The sequence below is a fragment of the Protopterus annectens genome, chromosome 12.part0, assembly GCF_019279795.1.
Source record: "Protopterus annectens isolate FY-2018-M chromosome 12.part0, PAN1.0, whole genome shotgun sequence".
In the NCBI taxonomy this organism is placed as follows: Eukaryota; Metazoa; Chordata; order Ceratodontiformes; family Protopteridae; genus Protopterus; species Protopterus annectens.
Window position 1 is genome coordinate 1,114,499,683 of NC_056746.1, and position 19,002 is coordinate 1,114,518,684.

The 19,002-nt window shown below is 41.0% G+C and overlaps 1 protein-coding gene across 5 annotated transcripts in view; it reads right to left on the bottom strand.

Annotated features, from left to right (window-relative positions):
- LOC122817012 overlaps positions 1–19,002 on the bottom strand; it is a 505,254-nt gene that overhangs the window by 454,620 nt on the left and 31,632 nt on the right. The window lies entirely within an intron of this gene.

The following is a 19,002-nucleotide window of genomic DNA, read 5'->3' on the forward strand; positions in this document are numbered from 1 at the left end:
CTTGCTGACAGCAGAAGAAAATCTACATAAATAATTTTCAGTAGGTACTATAAACACATTCTTATAATAAAAGAAAATGAGGCAAGACTGTTAAGACTGGAAGGCAGGCAATTATTACTTTTATTTTGGGCCATTTGTTGGTCGACAGTTACATTCTGCCCGTTCTAGTCAAGTACACACTTGTTCTCAGTCATTTGCTCATCAGTACCACTACTCCATTGTGGAAATGGAGCTGTATGTGCTTAGTAGTGTGCTGTCCACAGCAAGTGTGGTTTTGGTACTGGAAGGAAGGCAACAGGGTGTAGAACTTGCTGCCTTAAAACTACCCATGTAGGTCGCCTCAGTGACCTTGGTAAAACTCTCTATGGCTTATCACAATGGATAAGGGGATTGAAGGGAAGGGAAGTTTACCATTCCCACACCCCTAAACTGAACATACTAATGAAGGGGTCCATTGGGGGAAATGTTTCATTTTGATGTTGTTTAAGAGTCTGTGCAAATGCACAAACTACTGGATGGGTATTTGAGGGAAATGTTTAATTTTGGTATCAGTGAAGTACATTTACATACAGGGACAAACTGCTGGGAATGTTGGAGGAAATTTTCAATTAAGTGCTTTTGCATACAAGGACATACTAATGAAGGGGTTCATTTTGGTGTTTATGCATATATGGATATACCACTGAAGAGATCACCAGGGGGGAATGGTCAGTGAAGTGCTTGTGCATATTAGGACAAACTAACAAAGGGGTATTTGGAAAACTAGCCATTTTTGTGTCAGTGAAGTGGTTGTCAGGGTCAAAGTTTCATTTTGTTCTTCGTGCATACATGGACATACGACTGAAGGGATCAGACAGGACAGGATTCATTTTGATGTAGGTGAAGTACTTTTGGATAAATGGACAAAATATTGAAGTGGTCATTTTGGAGAAATGTTTCATTTTGGTGCGTGTGCATACATTGGCAAATTCCTGGAGAAGTCACTGGAGAAAGGTTCATTTTGGTGTCATTTGAGTGGTTGTGCATATGTGGGCAAACTACTGATGGGGCCATTGGGGTTATTCTTTCACTTCACTGTCAGTGAAGTGCTATTTCATACATGACAGAACAACTGAATAGGTCCATTGGGGTGAATATTTCATCAAGGGTACCAGAACTTGTCATAGATTTGGGATACATGGCTAGGATTAAAAGGACCCTTGTGATCATCAGCCTAGTAAACACCTATGAGATGGAACTTAAAGGCCACACTACATTTTGCTTAAACGTTACACAGCACATTTTTTAAAAAGCTCTGCCAGTTTCACAGAACCTATTTCTCATGGGAATGATAACACCCGTATCCCCCTCTCCCAATAAATGCACTCTACTCAAGTTGCCAGGTTCTCTATCTTTGTCCTTTGCCAGTGGTTAAGACTCCACTGAAAACAGACACATCCAGTTGGACTATCCTGGCAAACAAATGTTAATAAAAATTAAACTATGGACACACCTGTTGGCTCCAACAAGAACAGCAATTGATCAAAAACACTGTGGACAATACTTGACTAAGCACATAGAACTCCATTTATACAATGGAGTAGAGGTACTGATGAGCAAATGACGGAGAACAACTGTGCACCTAACTAGAACATGCTGGAAGAGAAATAATATTCATCTGACATTTAGCCAAGATATTAAATTTAACAAGCAATGAAAAATTCTGTACAACACTAGCTGAATCCTTTTCACATACTTCTTGGTTTATCACTATCTCCTTATGTGGGCGGTCATGGTGGTTTAATACTTCTCAGTACACTGCTACCACTATCTAATGAATAAGTAAAAAAGCACTAAAATGTCACTACACAACACAAGACAAATGTACAGCATGTGGCTAAACATAACTGGCTCTTCAGAATGGTGGCGGTGAGCAGATCTAACAGAACTGTCAAAACCTGTTTATAATACTTCATTGGTAAGACCATGTACATAGGTAAGTACTAGGCTAGCTGCCATTGTGGGCCATTTTAAGCCTTGCCAATTTCCCTTTTGTGCTCAAAATAACCTATCCCATTTGGTTACAGATTGGCTTTACCCATCCCATGGTCAATAATTATATATTAGCCCTAATGTAAATAACTGGGATCATTCCATAAATAATTTTAAGGTGGCCTACAAACAGGATAAAGTATGCAGGTGCTGCATCTGTCCATTTGTAGTACAGGGGGCAGTCCTGTGGTAAATTTTCTGTTTCCCATCCATAGAACTAACGTATGCTTGAATAGGGACAGGGATGAACTTTCTTTTACACAGATGGGGAGTCTGTTCCACAGTAGCAGTATGCCCTATGAAATGTACCTGTCCCTCCAAACCATTCGGTTGATGTTGGAAAAGAGGTTTTGAACCCTAGACAGAGCATTTCCGATACCATCTGGCTTGCTGATGGGGAGCAAATTCATCAGTAATGGGTCAGAGGATGCCTTGTATGCTAGTCACAGGTCACCTCTTAACAGTTATTAGGATACAGAGTATAGGGACAGGGCTCTGAGTCAGTCCCATACAGCACATGTTGTTTAGGCCTCGTATCCTTTTAGTAAGGGATCACTGTGCACACTCCAGTTGTTGCACATGCCTTGACAGATTCCTGTCAAAGGGGACATTATATTCAATGATTCACGTGCTGAGTAAAGGGGGAGAATGACATCCCTAGATCTAGACACAGTCCCTTTGTTTAAGTTATAAGTCGCTCAATATACAAGGACTTTCTTACAAAAAAAAAAAAAAAAAAAACACGTTGGTCAAACGTTATGTAACAAGCCACATAAGTTCCCAAAACCCAAACAACTGTGTCGGCTCTTAGCGGTGTACTGCCAATACAGTAATTCCCTGGGGTAGATGACCTCCCAAAGAATACAATATTGCATTTTTAGCATTTGGTTTCGGGCTATGATTTTGACACCAGTTATTTGAGACAAACTTTCTTGCAGGATGGATAAGTCATTTGGGGATTCAACAACTGCTCCTAGCCTGCAATCTTCTGCAAACTTAGTCAACCAGAGCCCTTTGGTATTGTTTTTTTACTTCAGAAAAGTAGATGCCAAAAAGAAGAGTTCTCAGCTACTACAGTTGCTATTTGGGACCAGCCCACAGACAGAACAGAGCAGCTGCCACCATTACCTGCATCAATGACAATACTTTCATTACTGCTTGTGTTATTAATGGCTCTGTCACCGCCAACTCTGCCGTCACTAAGAACACCAAGATCTATCATAGTCAACCTTATCATCAATGCTAGGAGCACAAACAGCTCTATTAATATCAAAACCATCACCTATAACTGTATTATCACTACGGTTCTGTCACTGCTGACTCCGTCACCACTAAGGTCTTATCACTATCAGATCTGTCACTCTTGGCTCTATCACTGCTGACTAAATCGCTTTATCAATGGCCAGCTAGGTCATCAATATGGGTACAGGATGTTTTGACCCCGGACGATTCACCCCCGACCAATTTGACCCTAGATGGTTGGACCCGAACAGCAGCATCAAATTAAATGCGGTTCTGTTACTAAAATAAAAGACGTATACTTCACTTACAATGAGAAAGAATTCCTCAATAGAAAAACACAAAAGCTATCAATACCAAACATAACAAAAAAGACAACAATAATAAAAGTATGGTAAGCACAGTTTAAAAGCCTCAAAAGACAAAAAACATACAAACAAAAACGGCAACACATCAGTCATTTCTGAAACTGCCAAGCACTTACCCTCACCTGGGTCCTGCATTTGGCACCACAAAATCTCTTAAAGTCCCTGGCCACCTGAAATAGTAATCGAGCAGTTGAATTTTCACAGTGATGGAAATCAGCTTGAATGATGGGCGGGACATGTACAAGGTGTTTTGCTAAAGCATGCAATCTTTAGATGTGTCTCTACTTGTGAACTAGCTTTCTTCTTGACCACACATTTTGCCTACACTATTTTTAACTGAAAAGTACTGAGTAGAGCTGATCCCCTAGAAGATTTTGAATTTTGAGGCATTAGGGCCTGAAGATTTCATATCTTTGAATCAGGATGCCTGTGGTAGTACAGGATGCTCGTTAGTGTTCCGGCTCTAAATATGCAGTAGAAATCTTCTTCCTTTGTCAGCTGATTTTAAAGACCGAATAATGCATTTTTGTGCAGCGAATTGGTAGCTGAGCTGTGCTACACTCCAGTTAACATGTCTGCATATACTATACCGGGTGTACTTTAAATAACTGAAAGACCACAATACCGAAACACAAAAAAACGAGACCAGAATCACGAAACCCCAAAACACCGAAAACTGTGAAACTGTAAACCACACACCACACACACAAACAGGTTTCGTGATTCTGGTCTCAGTCTTCTGGGTTTCGGTGTTGTGGTCTTTCAGTTATTTAAAGTAGACCCATTATACCCTGGTCACATAAATGCTTGCAAAACTTGTTTATCGACATTAAATGAGTTGGCCTGTAGCATAAGTTTAAACCTCTTAAATCATCTTCTTTCGGCTGTTCCCATTAGGGGTCGCCACAGCGGATCATCTGTTTCCATTTCTTCCTGTCCTCTGCATCATGCTCTTTCACACCAACCGCCTGCATGTCCTCTCTCACCACATCCATAAACCTCATCTTAGGCCTTCCTTTTTTCCTCTTACCTGGCAGCTCCATCCTTAGCATCCTTTTCCCAAGATACCCAGGATCCCTCCTCAGCACATGTCTAAACCAACGCAATCTCGCCTCTCTTGCTTTGTCTCCAAACTGTCCAACCTAAGCTGACCCTCTAATATACTGATTCCTAATCCTGTCCATCCTAGTCACACCCAGTGCAAATCTTAACATCTTTAACTCTGCCACATACAGCTCTGACTCCTGCCTTTTCGACAATGCTACCGTCTCCAACCCATATAACATAGCTGATCTCACTACCCTCTTGTAGACCTTCCCTTTCACTCTTATTGGTACCAGTCTGTCACAAATCACTCCTGACACTCTTCTCCACCCATTCCACCCTGCCTGTACTCTCTTCTTCACCTCTCCTCCACACTCACCATTACTCTGAACTGTTGATCCCAAGTACTTAAACTCATCCACCTTTACCAACTCTACTCCCTGCATCCTCACCATTCCTCTACTCTCCCTCTCATTTACACACATATATTCTGTTTTAGCCCTGCTGACCTTCATTCCTCTCCTCTCTAAAGCATATCTCCACCTCTCCAGGGTCTCCTCAACCTGGTCCCTACTCTCACTACATATCACAATGTCATCTGCAAACATCATAGTCCACGGGGCCTCCTGTCTAATCTCATTTGTCAACCTGTCCATTACCACTGCAAATAAGAAAGGGCTCAGAGCTGATCCTTGATGTAATCCCACCTCCACCTTAAACGTATCTGTCACTCCCACCACAGTCCTCAACAATGTCACACTACCCTTGTACATATCCTGTACCACTCTTACTTCTCTGCCACTCCCGACTTCCTCATACAATACCACAACTCCTCTCTAGGCACCATGTCATATGCTTCGCCAAGTCCACAAACACACAATGCAACTCATTCTGACCTTCTCTGTATTTCTCCAACAACACTCTCCGATCAAATATTGCATCTGTAGTGCTCTTTCCTGGCATGAAACCATACAGCTGATCACTAATCATCACCTCCCTTCTACTACTCTTTCCCATAACTTCAAGATGTGACTGATCAGTTGTATCCATCTGTAGTTACTGCAGCTCTGCACATCACCCTTATTCATAAAGATAGGTACCAAAACACTTTTTCTCCACTCCTCAGGCATCCTCTGACTTTCCAAATGTCATTAAACAATCTGGTTAAAAATTCCACTGCCATTTCTCATAAGCACCTCCATGCTTCTAAACCTCTTAAATAATAGTTAGAATTCATTTTAGTAATACAGTTTAAAGTAAACATCTTAATAAAGGCAATCAGGGCTGAGTTTATACTGTAAGTGCATCTTTATAGAACACAGATCGAATGTTGGCACCGGACAGTTTTTTGTTACGGACATTATACTTCACAGCAATACAAAAGCAGCTGGAATTTATCAACTATGGTGAACTGAAAGTTATATATTACAATATTAATTACTGGGAATATAAAAAGAAAATGAACAAAAAAAAAAAAAAAAAAAAAAAAAAAAGGGAACAAATGAGGTAAACATGGGCAATGACATCCAGAAGTTCACAGCAGGGTTGTGAAAGTTCTCAAATACAGAAAAAGATTATAATACATTAGTGAACTGCCACCTAGTGGCCGTAGTAAGATATCATTAAAAAAAATTAAAAAGAAATATAACTCAAGCAGAGAATCAGTTAAACATGTTGAAAATTACCTCAAAAAGAAATCAAGAAAAAATAAGTTATAATGGATATCTGCACTGCTTTGCGAAACACAACCAGGATCAGACAATAACATTTTGGAGATGTGACAAAAGAACGTCCTATAACTGTAAATCCAGACTTCATACAAGTGTATCTACAAATGAGGTAATGGGTATAGGTTCATAGGTTCATACCAGGCTATCTGCCCTAGGGCATTTATAAGCCTAGCCAGAATGTGTTCGGCTTTCGCCACCCATTTTAAATTTATTTTGCTATGCCCTTTTTCGAGGTTAGTATACTGTGCCTCTGTAACAGTGACACAGAAGTGATACCCGGGGTAAACCTACGATCTCCCATCCACTCATCAAGATTCCTCTTGAAGAGAGTCAATGAGGGACTCTGCCTAACCTGGACTGGGATTTTATTCCAGAGTGAAGGCAGCCTCTGGGTTATGAATCTGTCCCTCCAGCATGTCCTATTTATTTCAGTGCTGAGGTTCAAGTCTCTCAAGCGCGTAGCTCGATGGGATTTGGATTTTCTGAGGTGCAGCATGTCCATTAATTCCGGGTTGGACATGGCTTTATACGTCAGGCACAGATCGCCTCCGAACAGACGGTATGCCACTGAGTAGAGCTGGAGTTTCTTTAACCGGGCAGCATATGGCATCTGTTTGAGCCCTTTGATCCTCTTGGTGAGGTACTTTTGGGGTCTTTCCAGTTGCTGCAGGTGTCTGGTAAGGTACATCCCAAAAGGGGCATTGTACTCAATTATGGGCTTGATGAGGGAAGAGGCACGATGACCTCCCCTGATCTAGATGTGAATCCCTTCATGATTAGGTGGGCTATATAAAATGTTTTTCTAACCACTTTGGCCACGTGGTTGTCAAATGAGAGATTGCTATCAACTTGGGTCCCCAGGTCCCTAATTACTTCTTCTGTACTTAATGGATTACCACCTATGTGGTAATTTGTGGGCACTTTGTTTTTGCCAAAGGGGATGACTATACACTTTTTGGCATTTAGCTTGAGGCCATGGCTCTGGCAAAAGTTGTCTGTTTCTATGAGGCCCTTTTGGAGGATGCTTGTGTCGGCTGGAGAGTCGATTATGGCGCCCAGTTTGCAGTCATCTGCGTACTTGGTCAGCCACAGTCCTTCCGTGTTGGCCTGTACCTCCGAGAAATATATACCGAATAAGAGAAGTCCCAGGACTGAGCCTTGTGGGACACCACTTGTAACTGGTTTGGAGTCTGACATGGCTCCATCAATTCTAACCATGTGGGTTCTGTCCTTGAGCCAGTTTGCAATCCATCTAGTGACACAGGGGTTTATATTTAAGCTGGTGAGATCTATAATGCCAGAGTGGGGTATTGTATCGAAGGCTTTTGCGAAGTCCAGGTAGGCTGTGTGGACCACCTTCCCCTTATCAATGGCCTTGGTGACTGTTTCAAAGAAATCAACCAGGTTTAAGAGGCAGGATCTGCCCTTAAAGCCGAACTGGGTAGGATCCAGTGTCTGTAGGTCCCCAATATCTTTATTTATGAGGTCCATGATGATCCTTTCCATAGCTTTGCAGTCCAAGCTAGTCAGGCTTATGGGGCGATGGTTTCCAGGATCCGTTGAGGCACCACCTTTATGGAGAGGGACCACTGTTGCTGTACGCCACTCTTTGGGCACATATCCTGTAGTAAAGGCTGAGATTGAACAGTAGTTTTATGTTTGTGTTTAGCTCTTCTTGGAGTTCATGTAGGACGCAGCAACCCGAGACACCGTCTGGTCCCATTGATGCTGTGTTTTTTTGCTTTGGAGAGGGCGGCTCTTACCTGAGCATCTGAGATATCAGGGGGGCAGCACTCTCCTGGAATAGATATTTGCCCTTTTGGTGGGGAGGGGGGGGGGGGAGTTTGCGCTGAACCTGTCAGCTAGGATGTTGGCAATGTCTGTGGGTTCAGTGTATTTTTTGTCATTTTGGACTAATTCTGAGCATATCTGGGAATTACCACCCATGTTCCTAACATAACTAAAGAAAGCCTTGTGATTATCCTTAGTGTCCTGTGCAATTTTTCTCTCGAAGCTGGCCTTAGACAATTTTATGAGTGCCCGTAGTTTTTTGCTAATACTGATCAGTGATGCCTTCCCTTTTTGGGATTTTGCCCTATCATTTAGTAGCTTCCTCCTCCTATTGTATAGTTTGTTTATGGCTGGGGTCCACCAGACAGGACGTCTGCCTTTGGAGGATTGGGTCTTGGTTTTATTTGGGATCGCATGATCCATGCATTCCTGAAGGTGTTCATAGAGTGCGTTTATAAAGGATTCTGCGGTCTGGGCCATATTTTCCACAGGCCCGGGGGCTTTGAAGGATTCCACGTTGGTTTTGAGGAGTGTGAAATTTGCTTTAGAGAAGTTTTTCACTGTGGTTTTCTGGGCAGGGGGTGGGGTCGGGATGTGAATATCCAATGAGATTAATTTATGGTCTGAACTTATCAGTGAGGGATACACTTCTGGTCTGGAGCATAGAGTCCCCATGTTGGTAATGATCAGATCCAGTATGTTTTCCCCTCTTGTGGGAGTGGTAACAAGTTGTTCCATAGCATTTGAGTTTATAAATTCTAGGAACCTTTGGGCTAGGGTGGTGGAGCTAGAGTAATGCTCCCAGTCTATGGTTGGGTAGTTGAAGTCGCCCAATATAATGGTGTTTGGAGCGACCTTCATATTTTCCAGTGTTCTCAGGAAGGCCGAGTGGGGTTCCTGGGTTTGGGAGGGTGGTCTGTAGCAGGCTATAAACTGGAAGGCAGTTTTACCCACTGTTAGTTGCACATGGATAATCTCTGATGCTTCGTGCTTTGCCACCAACCTGGAGGTGTGGGTATCTTTGATGAATATCGATACCCCCCTCCTTTTGTGGTTCGGTCCAAGTTTTGGGGCCAAAAAGCATGGTATGAGGTATAACCTGGTAGTGCTGGGGTGCTCTCGGGAGCCCTAAACCAGGTTTCTGTTACTGCACAGATACCGATGTTCTCCATGCTAAGGAGAGTTTCGAGTGCGTGCATCTTGAGGTTTAGACTTCTGGCGTTGACTAGCATTACTCTTAGTTTCTTATCCCTTGTGATACCTATGGAGGTGGGTTTGTCTTTTGAGCCTTGCCTAAAAAGGCACTATGGGGGTAGCAAGAGCCTTTGCCAATATCCGAAAGCCCAGGGGTGACAGGTGCAAGCCGTCCCTAGCGAAGCATCGTGGCTTGTCGATCATCCCAAGCTGACAGGCACTGGATCCCCTTTGAATGACACCAGTACTTAAGCCAATTGTTGACATTGATCATTTTGTCTTCATATTGTGGCATCATTCTTGGTGAGGGTAAGATGCTACTCAAGGTCAGGGTCATACCGGCCTGGGCTACATGCTCAGAGATCTCCTTTATGTCTCTTTTCATGTAGTCCAGGGAGGTACGTCTCAGGTCATTCACACCAGCATGGACAATGACTGAGTCATATTTGTACTTGCCTTGGAGTGACCTGAGTGCTTGTGTTATGTGGCGGATCCTAGCGCCCGACAGGCTGCTCACCATGACCCTCTCCTTGTTCAGCCTGGTGAGTGGGACGTCAGTGTGCCTGATGATAGAGTCACCTATTACAAGTGTATCAGGTGTGTTGTTTAGTCTTAAGGGCTGTGACTGTTCGGCACACTGGCTTTGTGAGATATGTGTTGCACGTGTTTTGTTTTGGGGTAGCGGTTGCTTGGGTGTCTGCTTTGGAGGTCTCTGCTGCTTAGGCAGATCTTTATTTAGAGCCTCCAGTATGTTTTGTGTGATTATGTGTTTGGTTTGCTGTCGTGGTATGTCTATGTGAGACTGGAATTGTAGTGAGTGTGGTTTCCTTCTCCTCCTGACTGGTTATGCCAGTACTGAGTTGAGAGAGCTTAGCCTCCAGTTTGGCTATATGGTTGCATCTCTCACATGTGTTGGAATTTGTTGGGAGGAGGAGAGGGTTGTCTGTGTACAACAGGCAGTTGTAACATTGCCTCAAGATTCCCAGATTCACCAGCTGGACCGGAGAGAAGATTGACAACTGACCTTTGGACATGCTAGAATAATATTGGGAATTCCTTAATAATTGAAAACAAGGGCCAGTGGGGAGCGAGGGTGTAGTGCTTTTAATTTTTTGTGCTGACTTATATAATTGCTTTAGTGAGCAAGTGCCAGGTAACTTAAGTGCAATGTGTTACAGGTAACTTAAATGCAAAAACGACAAACAGTAACTTTCTTTCAAGTGAAACAAGGAAATAAGTACAGTAAGCAATGCAGATATCACTAGTGATCCACAGAAGAGCTGAGAAGCCGCATTTTAGGTGGAATTAGCGTTCCAGGGAAATAACAAGCAAACAAACAACAAGCATATAAACAAAGCTAGATTCAGCAGGCCTGGATCTAGTCTATGCTACAGCAAACAAGGTGTACCAATTTCAGTAAGATACAGTTCAAATATTCAGGCACTATAAACCTTTAACTAAAAATTCCCAGCTCAGAAGGGCAGAGTCCAGCCTCTTCTCCCACAAGAGTGCAGACCACGAACCTTCTTAATGTAAAATAACTGGCCTGAAGCCCAAGTGCTTAAACCAGAACTAATACACTTTAAAAATAACAGACACTGGGCTCTCAATCAGCAGTTCCCAACTTAGAAGGATGAAAGCTACCTGTCCTGCCACCACAGTGCATGCCACAATCTTCCAAATGTAAAACAACTGGTCTGAAGCCCAAGTGCTTAATCCAAAAGACTTGGAATGATAGCTACACTTTAATCAAGTTATTACCAAGCAGTAATAAATACAATTGAATACTTTAGAGAATGCCTGGATTAGTGCTCAAGTTACACAAACAAAGCTAGATCCAGCAGGCCCGAATCCAGTCTATGCCACAGCAAACAAGGCGCACCAACTTCAGTAAGAAGCAGTTCAGATATGCATGCACTATAAGCCTTTAACCAGAAATTCCCAGCTCAGAAGGGCAGAGTCCAGCCTCTCCTCCCACAAGAGTGCAGACCACGAACCCTCAATGTAAAATAATTGGCCTGAAAGCCCAAGTGCTTAAACCAGAATTAATACACTTTTAGAATAACAGACACTGAGCCCTCAATCAGCAGTTCCCAACCTAAAAGGATGTAAGCTACCTGTTCTGCCACTACAGTGCAGACCACAAACCCTCTCAGTGCAAAACAACTGGTCCGAAGCCCAAGTGTTTAAACCAAAAGGCTTAGAATGAGTTACACCAAGCAGTAAGAAATACAATTGAATACTTTCAAGATGATGCAAAAGTAAAATAAAGTAGGTAGAAACACAAGTACAGTAAAAGCAGATGAATTTTTTTTTTTTTTTCTGAACAAGTATGTTACATGAACACAGTCACGGAAGTGATATGTCAGAAACAGAGGTGGAGAAGATAAAAATAAACATTAAAGAAAGGGCTGAAAACACAATGGAAATTCCAGCAATGATCATTAACACTGCAATAGAAGGTACTTCAGAAACAGTGAAAGGTAAACTACCAAACAGTAACGCAATGAAAAAAATAATAAAAAGAAAGAGAAAAAGTTAGCAAACCTCCAACACAACCAATTGATTTATGCTCCTTAAGTTCAGAGAAATATAAAACATATGGAAAAATGAAAACTTTCTACTGTATGACTCAGGAGAAGATCAAAAAAGTAATTTAATACTTGGGAGAGAAACAAGTACATGGAGCCATCTAATAAGAAAAACTATTCATAGATGGAACATTCAAAATAGCACCAAAACTATTTTCACAGGTGTACGTAGTAATGAGTGAATGAAGCGGATTTATTATTCCAATAGCATACTGTCTATTACCAGACAAGAGAAAAGAAACATATGAAAGAATGTTTCAAGGAATAAAGGACATTTGGTCAAACCTCAAACCAAATTCAATATCAACAGACTACGAAATAGCCGTATTAAAGGTTATAAAAACAGCAAATCAACAGAAATTCACGGATGCTTTTTCCACCTAGAACATGAAAAAGATGATATCACATGAAGGACTGTTAGGCCAGTACAATACAGATAGTGAATTTGCACTAAAAGCAAGAATGATTCCAGCACTCGCCCTCATACCACTGAATTAAATAGAGAATGCTATAGAAGATTTAGCAGAGAACATGCCAAAAGCACTGCAACCAGTACTAAACTGGTTTAAAGATAACTAAATTGGACAACCAAATCGCAGAGGAACAAGAAAAAATGCAATATTTCCACCTAAAATATGGTCAGTGTATGACAAAACCTTAAATGGAGAACACCGAACATGTAGAAGCTACTCACAGAAAAATGCAAACAGAATTCGGAGTAGATCATCCAACAATCTGGTGATTTATAGATTGCATTCGAAAAATCCAATGTGGAAGAGATCAAGATTACGAGGCATTTATCAGCGGAGCAGAACCCCCCCCCCCCCCCCAAAGAAAAAAAAGAAAAATATCAAACAAATGATAGCAGAACATTAGCAAGAGATTATGCTAACAGAACAAATTTGGAATACCTACAGGGAGTAGCACACAATTTCTTAATGGGATGAATGAAAAATGAAGAAGGCATATTAACCTGAAGAAAAAATTGATTTCATTAAATTTTAAAGAAATTTATAGTAGGTAATAAATTAGTTAACATATCAACATAATATAAAATAAAAAATATATTTAATTTATGGAAAACGTGTTATAAAGTAACAGTAGTCATAGTATTTTAAAACATAAGACTAATTATAATGTTAAAGATTTAAATGTTATATTTATACTAACCAATGTAATAAATAAAATAAAAATATATTTACAATGAAAAATTAACAGTGTTATTAATGAATAAATTATTAACTAATAACTTAATGATAAAGTACTTAAAAGAATATATTTGGGGTCAAACTGTCCGCTAAAAAAATCACATATACAATACATATAAATTTATACATGAAATTGTATAGAAATGCATTGGGGTCGAATAGTCCTGCTTCCATCAATATGGACCTATCATTGCTGTCTCATCACTACGGCAATGTCACTGCCAAATCTGCCATCACTGCTGACTCATCACTGTGAGACTCACTAACAGTTCTATCATAACTAGTACTATTACTGATGGAAGTTCACGGATGTAATTTAGGTGTGAGCAGCTCAGTCCTCTAGTTCCTTATCCCAAATGTCAAAAGAAGTCAGCCATAATGTGGAAATTGATAAGAATGGGAATAGTGCAGGCAATCTAGGACCCCAAACTGCCGAAAGAAATCCTACACATGTTTATACAAAACAGCATCATGTAAAATTAAAACAATTAAAAAAAGGAAGCTGGAAATGGGAACTAATCACTGAAGAGTCTCAACACTTTTCTCTTCTTTATACACATATCTCAGCAATGTATAAAAAGATGGAAGACTTGCAAGAAAACCCAGAATGACTTTGAAACAAATCCCACAAAAATTCAAACTGAAAAGCTCCTCATAACTGCACAGACTATGCTGATATGAAACAAAAACCAAAAAGGGTCCCACTTCTCTTACATCCATGGAATGAGCCAAGACAGGACCTAATCTATCATGGGCGCCAGAACCATAGAGCGAGGGGGGAGGGGAGCCCCCCCCCCCCACTTTTGTAGCTCATCCATACCTCCCAACTGTTCCATTTTACATCTTTATTTTTGAATTGTTTTCATTTTCCACGCTTAAGCTGACATCATCACATACGCAATGATGTCAGCTCATCCCAGCCTGTCGGAGTTGAGCTCGCGGTGCACATTTCTGGGTTTCCAGCTGGTTTTTGTGAGTGGGAATGTACTTTTCTTAAAGGATTTTATTTCGGAAGCTGCTTGGGTGAAAGCTGCTGCAAGTGGGAACGGACAGTTTGGAAGCTGCCGGAGGAATCGAGGATGGAGTCTGGAGTGTTATTTTCAGAGTGAGTAAGCTGCTGGGTGAACACAGGGTGTGTAAGTGTGTGTTAGTGAGGGATGAGGCAGTCAACCACCCCTGTCCCAAAATGTATCCTTGTTATAAAAGCTGCACTGATGTTAGAATTAAAATAATTACTCCTTTAGTGAAATATACTCTTCAGATAAGTAGCTAGTTGGCAGCTTCCATGCAGTATGTGTCTTTTGTCATCTAGCAGTCTATAAACAGTGCTTTGGTGGTTCACAATACTCCACATTGTTCATTCATGTACATCTGTGAAAACTGCTTCAAATCACAGAAGTTTCTTCAGTTCTGATGAGCGCTCATTTATAAAGAACAGCAGGCCTGTGTGTGCTACTGTTCATTTTTACAGTTAAGAAAACGTACTGAACTCTTAACTCTATTAAAAGTACCCATTTATCAAGCTGCCTACTGCAGCAGCATTGACAGATACTTTAACCACTTAAAAGTTTGTCACCGTCTTTTTTCCCCAAAAATGTGTCCCAAGTAGAACTTTGTTCCTGCCACAATGACTGCTTGAGGTATTTTCAGTACTACTCTTGCCTTCATGACTAATCTCTTTGTGACCCATTTATAAACATGCACTTTCAGCCTTCACACTTCAACTTTGTCATTTCCTTCTGCACTCCATCATCTTGCCTGGATTTCTAACGTACTTCTCATTTCTGAGCTCTCTCTGTCTGCCATTACCTTTCTGTGGAATTTCCTTGATTTTGGATATATGCACTCCCACTTTTTCATGGTAACATTTTTCAAACTGGTGGTATAATTCCGCGGTGCTGTACACAGACTGAAGTAAAACATATGTACACTTTGCATTAATTACTTTCATGCTTCAGTACATACTACAGTTGATCATTTCAAATACTTTGGTTATAGCCTGAGGAAGTATGCAGAGTATACCTGTATTAGTGTTTTCAGTGCTGAGGCCAAAATTAATACTTAGCCCATGTGCTATGTTGATACTGATATATTACTTCCCTTTAGCTGTAAGATGCAGGTTACCATAATCTGTAGTGCATATGAGTGTGATAGTCCATCATGTGGTATATACTTAAAGGACACCTGTGCCCTACTCACATTTCCTTTTTCTATTTATATGGATAGATATAGGGTAGGTGTGTGTGTGTAAATGCCTCCAACAGGAAACATCTGGTGCCTAGAGGTACTCGGGCTCAAACCCTGTACCTTGGGTACTGTTAAAAAGAGCTTAAAGTCCCTAGCCACCATCACTTATGAATTTATGCCTCACATTTTTTTCTGTTCCTCTGGTTTTCAGAAATGGTAAAACAAAACCTTTTATTCTAGCAATTTTCTAAGGTTTTAAAATCAGTATTTGAAATGTGTCCCTATTTTGGGGCTGTATTCTCCCATTATTGGCTTTGTTCTATAATTTTGTGCTAAGAGGTTGAGAGCTATGGTGAGAAGTGAGAACTGAATTCACTAAATGATAGGATAGCCATTTAAGTTAGTCTTCCTGTCTTTCAAGAAACTGCTGGTTTAGCTTAGTGGTATGTTGCTCTGACTGTAATGTACATGGTTCTGGGTTTAAGACTTGGCAGTGAAATGCATAGTGGTAACACAACATTTTACGCAAGCAACTTTCCAAAATTATACAAGCAATGTTTAAAATGTGTCCCTGGTTTTTGGCCTTTTGCTCCCACCCGCAATTGAAAATAAGTTCAAGAGGCTGTGCAACATGCTTATGGCTTACACTACTGTGATTCTGTATTTATATATTGTGTGAAGAAGTAGACTGTTAAAATGGAAATATTCTGAATAGGGCAGTTTTGTCATTACTGGTTAATGCATTTTTGTTTCATTGCCTACTGGAAAATGCTTAAACAAATTTAAAATGCACTCTAAACTTAAGTCTAACAAGTATGCTGTATTATATAAGGAATATCATTTAATACAATCAGAAAGGTGAATCAAGGAATGCATACATGGACGCATGGCCCTAAAAATGTGTTTGAAAACAGCCCAGAAGAAAGTGTGAAAGGCTCAAAATCATGGGCAAATGTTAAGCTTTACTCTTGCTACCAAAGCAATGGATGGAGGTAAAACAGTTCACACCACATTACCTTGACCTGGCCAAGCCTTGCGACACAGTCCCCTACTCAGGTGTAGTACAAAAGATGAATAATGTAGGCACAAAAATTTACATCACCAGCTGCATTGCCAACTTGGCTCACAGGATGCAGAACAAAACAGGGGAAGAGACCAGTCACCAACGGAGTCCCCCCAAAGTTCGGTGTTGAGACTTTTTCTGTTGGGCATATACATCTCAAAAGTAAAAGGAAATACCAAAGAGCTTTGGCCAGCCAGCCAAGTTTGAGATGACTGCAAGCTAGGGGAATTTATTGAATCTCCAAATGACAACCATAACGCTGGAAGGTTTGTCCCAAATAACTGGGGTCAAAATCATGACAATGCCCTCTGAGAACTGATCCAATTGTTTGGCATTTAGGAACTTGTGTGTACAGTGCCCTAACTTTTGACCAATATGTGCCCAGAGACATAAGAAATCCTTTATATACTGCACAGCTTATAAACAAATCGATTGTGACTAGATCTAGAGTTGTTGTTGTCCCCCTTTTACAAAGTTCTCATTATGTCAATCATTTTTGTATAATGCCCACTTTGGTATGCATCTGTCCAGCCTTATGCAACACTTGGGATACCTTCAGAGATACCTTAGTAAAAGGATACAAGTTCCTAAACAATAGGTCTTGCATGGACCACCTCAAAGATTTATTACTATACTCAGTATCTTACAGAGTGCTTAAAGGTGAGATGTCCCGCATACAAAGCATCCTCCGACATAATACAGATGAACCTACTGAACATCAGCAAGTCAAATGGCATCAGAAAGACTCAGTCCAGGTATCTAAACTGAATGTTGTGGAGAGACTGATATCTATCACAGAGGCTACCACTGTTCCGGAACAGACTATCCATAAAAATAAAGCAAAGCTCATCCAACCATATTCAAATGCAACTTGGATCTAAGGATGGTTAATAGAAAATGTACTCCAGGATTTCCCCTCATACCACTAATAATAGAGGCAGCTCCTAAATGCTGCATCCCTTACATGGCCCCCTCATATTATCTATGGTATGATCACAGTTGTTCTCACTTAGGCTAATATGCAATTATCAGCCATGGGGATAGCCAAGACCTATCGGAAAATGTTAATTCAAGCACCAAAAGGGAATGGGCTAAGCTTAAAATGTCCTCCAAGTGAACCTATGTTGGGGTAGCAAATAGTACCCTTTTTAGTTCACTAAGTGCTCCCGTCACCCTTCACCCACCCCCCCAACAGCTTCCAGCACCTATGTCTAGAATTCCCTCAGAAGTCCACAGCAATGTGCTGAGTGACCCACTTAGTGAGCTATAGTGTGAAAACAAATCTGTCTCTGTGCTAAGCAACAAATAAATCTAAAAGTTATTTGAATTTCAAGTACAAATTACAACATGATGCATGTATGCACTCTGTATCACACAAAAAAAGAAGTTATGTCTTACCATAACATTCCATCTGTATTGTTCATCCTCAGTCATTACGCCTGGGTTATCAGTTCTGACCTCGGAAGCGAGACGGCCATCTTCTAAGCTCACGACAGCCAGAAACTCTCAAGCTAAACTCTTACCCACAATTCCCATCTCCCTGTTACCTCAGATTGAGTTTGCAAGTCAAAGGAAGTAAAGGCTACCTCTGGTCAAAGAACCTAAACGGAACCAGATGATGAGATCCACTATAAGCCTCGGGAGGGGGAAGGAGGAAGGGTTATAATGACTGAACAAGGATCAACAATACAGATGGAATGTTATTTTAAGACATAACTTCTTTATCTGATATTGCCAATCCTCATTCCTTACGCCTGGGACAGAGTCCCCAGCTACCTTTACTACTGGGAGGCACTCATGGAAGGACATTCCTGAGCACCACTGAACCAAAGGACGCTCTTCCTCTGGAGGCCAAATCCAATTTGTAATGGCTGATGAGAGTATGGGGTCTAGCCCAAGCTGCAGCTGCACAAATATCAGGTAAAGAAGCTCTAGCATGAAAGGCAGCAGAAGTTGCAACCGACCTAGTGAAATGAGCCCTAACTGCTGTAGTCAGAGGAATATCGTGAGTTTTGTAAAAAAATGTTACAGTCTTTTAACCATTTAGCCAATGTAACCTTAGAAACAGCACATCCAAGCCTACAACCAGAATAGGGCAGGAATAGCTGATCTGATTTGCAAGAAGCCTTAGTTCTGTCCAGATAGAAACAAATTTGCCAGTGAATGTCAAGGGTATGCAGACAATACTCTCCTCGGTTAGAACAATTGGGAAAGAAAACTGGCAATTCAATGGCTTGGTTAATGGGCATTTCAGAGATCACTTTTGGCAGGAAGGATTAGTTCTCAATGACACCATCTTTATGAAAGATTAAGTAAGGCTGCTTGAACTTCAGAGATATGTCTGGCAGAAGTAATGGTGACCAAGAACAAAGTTTTCCAAGAAAGAAACTTGAGGTTGCATGAAAAAGCTGGTTCAAAAGGAGCCGTAGTCAATGCTTGCAGGACTAAAGACAGATCCCATGGCTGGCTAGGTTCTCTAAAAAAAGGGTTTCAAATGTTTTACACCTTTTAGAAAAGTCTTGCATAATTTGTGTGACATAAGAAAATATGAAGAAT